We start from the raw sequence: 6,736 nt of genomic DNA, 5'->3' as shown, positions 1-6,736 counted from the left end.
GAGGCCTTCAGGTAGTCTTGTTTTCAGATGTTACATTGTAGTTGTAAGGAAGTGAATGAGAGTGTATGTGGCTTACACTTAAATCCTGGTTTCACAGAAGCCAGTGACAATTTCACCATCAGCTCCAGTGGAGCAATACTTCACTGAAAGTATTCTGCCAAAAATAAAAAATCTGATCTCTCAAAAAAATTAAAGGTATGGATCGATAGTCTGGAAAAACAGTATATACAGAAGTATGGCCAAGGAGCATTTTTTTTCTAAACTCTTTAGCCAACATCTGCCCATTCATTTTTTTTTTCTTACTCTGGAGAAATTAATAGTAAGTTCACTGCTAGAAACTATATGCTTGCACACACATCACACAAAAGATATAATGAGCATTGCTTTGTACAAGATCATTTGGAGATTTTTTGCAACTCGTCACAGTCATGTTCTCATGCAGGTGGAGTGCGTAACAAAGCATTGGCCAAGCAGTTTCCAATGCTGATTTGACCACTAGTTATAGTAATTGTAATTTGCAAACCAAATTGTCATATTTTCAGCCTATCAACACACAGGATATACAATTAGCACCACCACTTCACATTAAGTTCAAAAAGATACAAGGATACAGGGTGCCTGGTTAGCACATGACATGGTATTACAAATCTCTCCTGTAATAACTGTTATTAGCCATTTTCAGGGACTTAATCAGTGGGGAAGTTGCTATGGCAGAGTCTGTGGTGCTCTGATGTAAGAACCTGCCTTTCCCTACTCTGCTGCAACTCCTGCGCATAGCATTGCTTTTGCCTTCTTTTGGAGCCCAGCACTGAGACTGAGAGAAATATTAGACATGTAAATGGGAACAAATACTGCCATTCTCTGCTAACCAGGGACAGTTTTAAAATATGCACTATTTTTAAGCCTGTTTACAAAAGCAAGCATCCTGATCTAACATGAAGAAGTGGAGGTTTAGAAACAGTTATTATAAACTATGAAGTTAGTACAATAAGGATGATAAACTTCCTGAACTACGGTGTTGCAACCATAATATATATGCTGTGAGTGTAGCACCAAATGTCTTGTAATGGACATCTAATTCAATTTTGTAAAGTTTTGGTTCACACTTTACATCAGAGAGTACAGAGAAAATATTGTGCATGAAGACTAAAGCATCCCCATGTGATAAACTGGTGAAAAATAGTCGCTGTCCATGTAAATGCTTGTGTTACTCTTGCAACAGCTGTGGCACATACTACTTAAAATTACAGACATATGTAATGCAACTGTTTAAGTTCCCTTGTAATTTTTTTCTTGGCAACACATAATACTCATGCCTAAAGAAGATTCTGGGATTAATACTTGAACCTACTCAGCCAGATGCACACAGAAGCTGTTTTTCTCTCATGGAAGCATGTTAGCCATCTAGCTCTGTTTCCATAGCTAAATGGGTGTCCCTCCTGACTGATATACAGACCAGCAGTTAATGCTGATTGTTTTCTTGTAGTTCAAGTGGGACAGGTCAACACTGGTTACAGTTAAATAAGATAGAAAGCTTGTAGAGGAGGGAAAAGGATCAGAAGCGTGTATCTCGGGTTAAAAATATAGTTCTGCTTAAGTGAAATTGCAAATAGCTGTCTACTTAAAATGTTATTTATCACTTTACACGAGGTTGGGATATCCTAGTTGCCAAATTTCAGTGCCTCAGTCATTTGTTTTTCTTGAAAGTTTATTGGACACAGAAACTTATATCCTTCAAGCTTCTAAATTATTGACTTCATAACCATGCACACCCTCCAGATATGTCTCAGCCCCAAGGAAGGCAAGAGAACAATGGAAAATAAGGAATGAACTCCAACTTCTCATTTATAACAGATCTTCATTTTTTCAGACCACCTATATTTTCCTTCTCATATGAAAATTGAAACTACATAATATGGTTCACACCACTATCCACAATTAAAGCTTGAATAATTATTTTAATGTTCAGAACTGAGACCTTTTTTGAAATGCAGTTTTCCTTCAATAGAATTTGGCAGTTCATAGCACTTAATTCACCATTTCTAATTTTTGCCTGCAGCTTCCTGCAGACTTGTGTAACATTCACAAACTCTTTTTGCAGAAGGTCATAAATGGATCAATTAACATCTACCTAAGAAAATCCAATTGTTAAAAGCTATTATTATTGTAATCAAACAGACAGCTTGTTCCCTTTGGGTCATTTGGTATAACGGCAAATTTAGCACTGTACTAATAACTAATGTCTTAGCAACCAGAAACAATATAACCTGCTTCTGATTATGGAGAAAAGGCTAGCTCAGGAAGTACTTCCACAGTTCACATACATAAAATACAGAAACTTTGGAAATATTTAACTTTGAATACATTCTCTTCAAATCACCTCAGCTGCTTGTCATTATAGGTGTAACCTCTTATCTCTACTGCAGCAACCATTTCCCTTTGAAAAGGAAATTATGTTCGTTCATTGCTTCCATGATGATGCTCTCCAAACAATCCATGTAAAATTAGCTATGCTGTTTCCATAAACCTTTAAGAACTTGTTATCATAAAATGTAATTTAAAACTTCCTCCACAAAATAGCTGCTTACTGAATATATAACATTCAACAATTACATGACAAACATCATCCTCCTAAACTACTTTCAAAGCTACTTAGTAGCCAAGACCTTCACAGTGAATTCATATCCAGATTTGCTTCCTACTCAGGAATGAAACTTCATATTAATTTTTTTGATCTTCCACATAATTTCACCTATGGTTTGCCAATAACAGCCTGTATTTCTGCACAACTGCATTACTTCTAGATAATGGACATTTTAAATTTTGTAAGGAAAGACCAGTGCTTACAGCAGCAGTGTGAATGGAAAAGCAAAAAGGTGCATTTCACCATGCCTAAAAGTTAAATCCAGTCTTGATATTATTCTCAATCCAGAAAACTCTAGGTGACGAAAGCTGAAGAATGAATTAAGGCCAATATATTCCATAAGCATGATTGTTCTTCTTCTTCATTTCCCACAGTTTGCGGGGTTTTGTTCATTTTCTAGGTGAGTATGATCTTCTGAAGATGCCTGGGGAACTCACTGCCACGTTTATAGTCCTGTGGCTTTTCAGTGAAGGGCATGCACAGAAAGAATACATACTTGCAGTCTTCATAGCACATGAAAACATGTTGTGCATATGAAGTTTCAGCTTTATGGAAGAAGTAGAGGGATAACCATGTTTTTAGCAAGCATGGTACAACAGAGCAAAATTCAGAGCCTGAAAGTTCAGGATGGCCAAACTTCCTGTGAAAACTGAAGCAGCAATGTGTAATTACAGCTATGATCAACCTGCTTAGCACTGCTGAAGATACAGTGAATTAAACAAACATTAGGCATAAACCAAACTTAATCTACCTGAGGTATGTAACAGTACTATAGCTATGAACTCATCCAATTTTTCTCAGATACTCACCTGATTTTTCCAGGAAAAAAAATAATTTTGGTTTGATAATGTCAGCTTCAACCTTCTGCAACATTGTTGAAATATTTTGTGCAAATCTTTTTCATTATAAGCTCTCTGTACTTAACATATGTCTACTTCTGAAATGCATCCATAAGTTTGGATTTGCATCTCTCTCTTATCCTGCTACTTTACTCCTTCTCCATAAATGCAGTCCTTTCTTCCTCCTAACTTCCTCCTATTGCCCTTGAAGTCAACAATCTCAATGCTTGGCAACACACTGCCCTCTGTTCTAGGATTTAAGGTAGCAGATGGCAGCCAACATCATTCAACAAGGTGTTTAAATCCTAATGAGGAAAAGTCCAAAGAGAATACTTGTTGAGAAACCACCAGAAGCAACTGGAATATACTGGAGGACCTAGGAAATTCACTGAGTTTACAGAAATCTTTGTTAGCATTGCAGGGAGGGGACAAGCTAACACTGAGGTGGGTCTTTTGAGATTCACTTCACTTTTTCAGATTACACATCTGACTCTCCTGCTTCACAGATATAAGTGAAAGATATTTCATTCACATGTTGTGAAGACAATTCTTTTTTAGGAGGTAAGAAAACTACTAAGACCCTTTTCATGGCATGAAAGTTAGGAAATATCAAATTCCTTACCAGAATTATAAAAACATTTATTTTAAACTTCACCATGCTAAACTAAGGTTCCAATCACTTTAGTCAGTTCTAATCATACTGTATTAGTAGTATTAAACATTCTTACAGGTTTAAGTAGTAAAGTGGCCACTGTCTCACAGTGGAAGCAGTTTAAGAGGCTCCTCACAGAAAGGACACTTCTGGGTCCTGTACTTCATCTTCTCTTCAACCTATTATAGCAATAAACGTCTAGTGTGACCCTCAGCTGCCTTTTTCAAGGTATTTGTGATTGTTCACCATCTGATCTACCCACATCATTATATAACAAAACCAGGGAAAGGATTAATTCAGGTTGTGTGCTTATAACATGCAATGATTAAGAAATAAGGCTTTCAGAGACTAGAACATGAGAGAGGTTTCAGTATGATTTGAAAAGCATAAAGTATGTGCAAATGCAAAGGATCAGGTACAGAACTGAAGCCCTTTGTAGCAGTGTGATCTGTAAAGGAAACAGAAGGTCTTTTAAGAGTAAAAGGAGAGGAAAGGGTGAGAAAGAGAGAAGAAAAATTAGCAGCACTAATGTTTTCTAAGAAGTTGATTGTGTTTGATCTAATAGCATACTCTTTACAGTTGATACTTTCATTTGGAAAATTGTTTTCTGTTTTCTATGAATAATGAAAAACATATATATTCATTTTAGTGGGGCAAATAATGGTATAAAACCTTTATCTCACTACTTGAAGACTGGATATTTGATATGAGTGCAAATCTAATCTAATCTATGCAAAATACATGTATGTCTAAGGACTTAATTTTTTATTTCTGTATTCCAGAAATCCAGAATTTTTTAATAGATACCAAAATATTTTGCCAGCACATAAGAACACAAATTAAACCAGATTCTACTACCTAAAGAGGTATTTTAACACTAATGAATATTTTGAAATGAATGGTATTAATTAATCTTCTGAAATGCCTTTAATGATACTAGAGCATTTAATCTTCAGATATGTTCAGTAGTGCCATGTATGCAGAACACCGGCCTTTGTGATTTCCACATAATATGACTAACATTATACTACAATGTTGTCCCAGCCTTTACTGCTCTGTAGCTCAAGCCAGAATATTATCTCTGTATTTAACAATCTTCACCATAGTTTTCTTTCATAAAACTCTCCAGTCACTTTTGGGATCAATGTAAACTTTTGACAAACACAACAGACTCTCTCAGTTGTTGAGAAAACACCTCTTTTTCTTTGCTTGAACCTGCTACCTGCTATTTTAATGTAATTCCTCATAATTCTTGTACTGCAAGAGATACCAAACGGCCATTTCCTATTTTGTCCATGCCACTTGGATCTTCTTTACCCCTAGTATCTCAGTAAGATAAGTGTTCTAACAGAATCAGGGGCAATAGGCTGATTCCAGTGTATAAACTTGATGGTTTTCATTCCTAAAGGCTTTTGTTTAAAACACCAGAAGATCACAGCGTTCCCATTTCTGTCCACGCCAGTGAAATACTCCATGGAAACACATGGACTAAGAACAACTCTTCCAATCTAATCCATGGAAACCAGAATTGAAGTAAGAGGTAGGGTTGCAGTCTATGTTTATGCAACAGTCCAACTATGAAAGATGGGAAAAAATTGCTTAGTGTGATTTATATAACAGTTTTATTGTAAAATAAGCACGAGCAGGCTGAATGGCAAATCCTTTGTAACAAGAAGGTGCATTAGACTCCTAAAATGGAGTGAGCAGTAGAGGGTAAAGGTCTACTGGCATGGCATGAGCGATGTGCTCCACTGCATATATCTCCTTTCATCCATGTCTTTCATTCAGTTGACTCTACTATATTAAATTTAAGTGGACAGTAAAAAGCAAGAGTTCTCTTGTACAACATTAATAAAACTTCCTAGTGTGTATCATATTCTACTGTATTCTTTTTTGGACAGTTTCGTCTGTAATTGCATAACAGATTCATGGCTATTCATCCTTTCATCCACTATTAGTAACACATTTATCTTGGAATACTACCTATGTGGTACTGCTATTTCTATTTTAAGGCGTTTTTTAACCTCAAAGCAAATGTTTATTTAGGTAATTTACTCCTGTCTGGCAAAAGTGCACACACAAGTAGAATTCCTTCAGTACCATGTGTTTTATTACCAGGGCAAACACTTTCTCTATATCAATATCTGATAATAAGCATCCACACGGAACACTTAAGCAGGATGGCATTTCAGTTCTTCACCAGTCCCTTCAATAGGACTGCCTGAAGATTAGGTTTCTACGCCATGGAGGCAGAATAAAATTCCATCTTTTAAGGGCCACGTTCTTCTTAAAGGAGTCGTGGCAAGAAGGATGAGAAACGGTCTGTGGTTATTGACTCTACAGTTATTTATATAACAAGAGACTATTTATCTGGTGGTACAACACTATTCTAATGCTGAGCAAATTAAAATGACAATAATGTGACAAGACCATTTCAAATTTAAGTTATTTTATTTAAATGTTCAGCTATTTGGTAGTTCAAGATTGAAGCAGAAGCATGAGCAGTTAGTTATGGGTGCATAAGCATCATAAAGTAGCGAATTTGTTTGTGCCTGTGCAGAAATACACAGAGCATGATTATCAGCAGTAAAATGCAAAGAT

Source organism: Caloenas nicobarica, chromosome 8, assembly GCF_036013445.1.
Source record: "Caloenas nicobarica isolate bCalNic1 chromosome 8, bCalNic1.hap1, whole genome shotgun sequence".
NCBI lineage: Eukaryota > Metazoa > Chordata > Aves > Columbiformes > Columbidae > Caloenas > Caloenas nicobarica.
Note: the sequence above shows the minus strand (reverse complement) of the source record.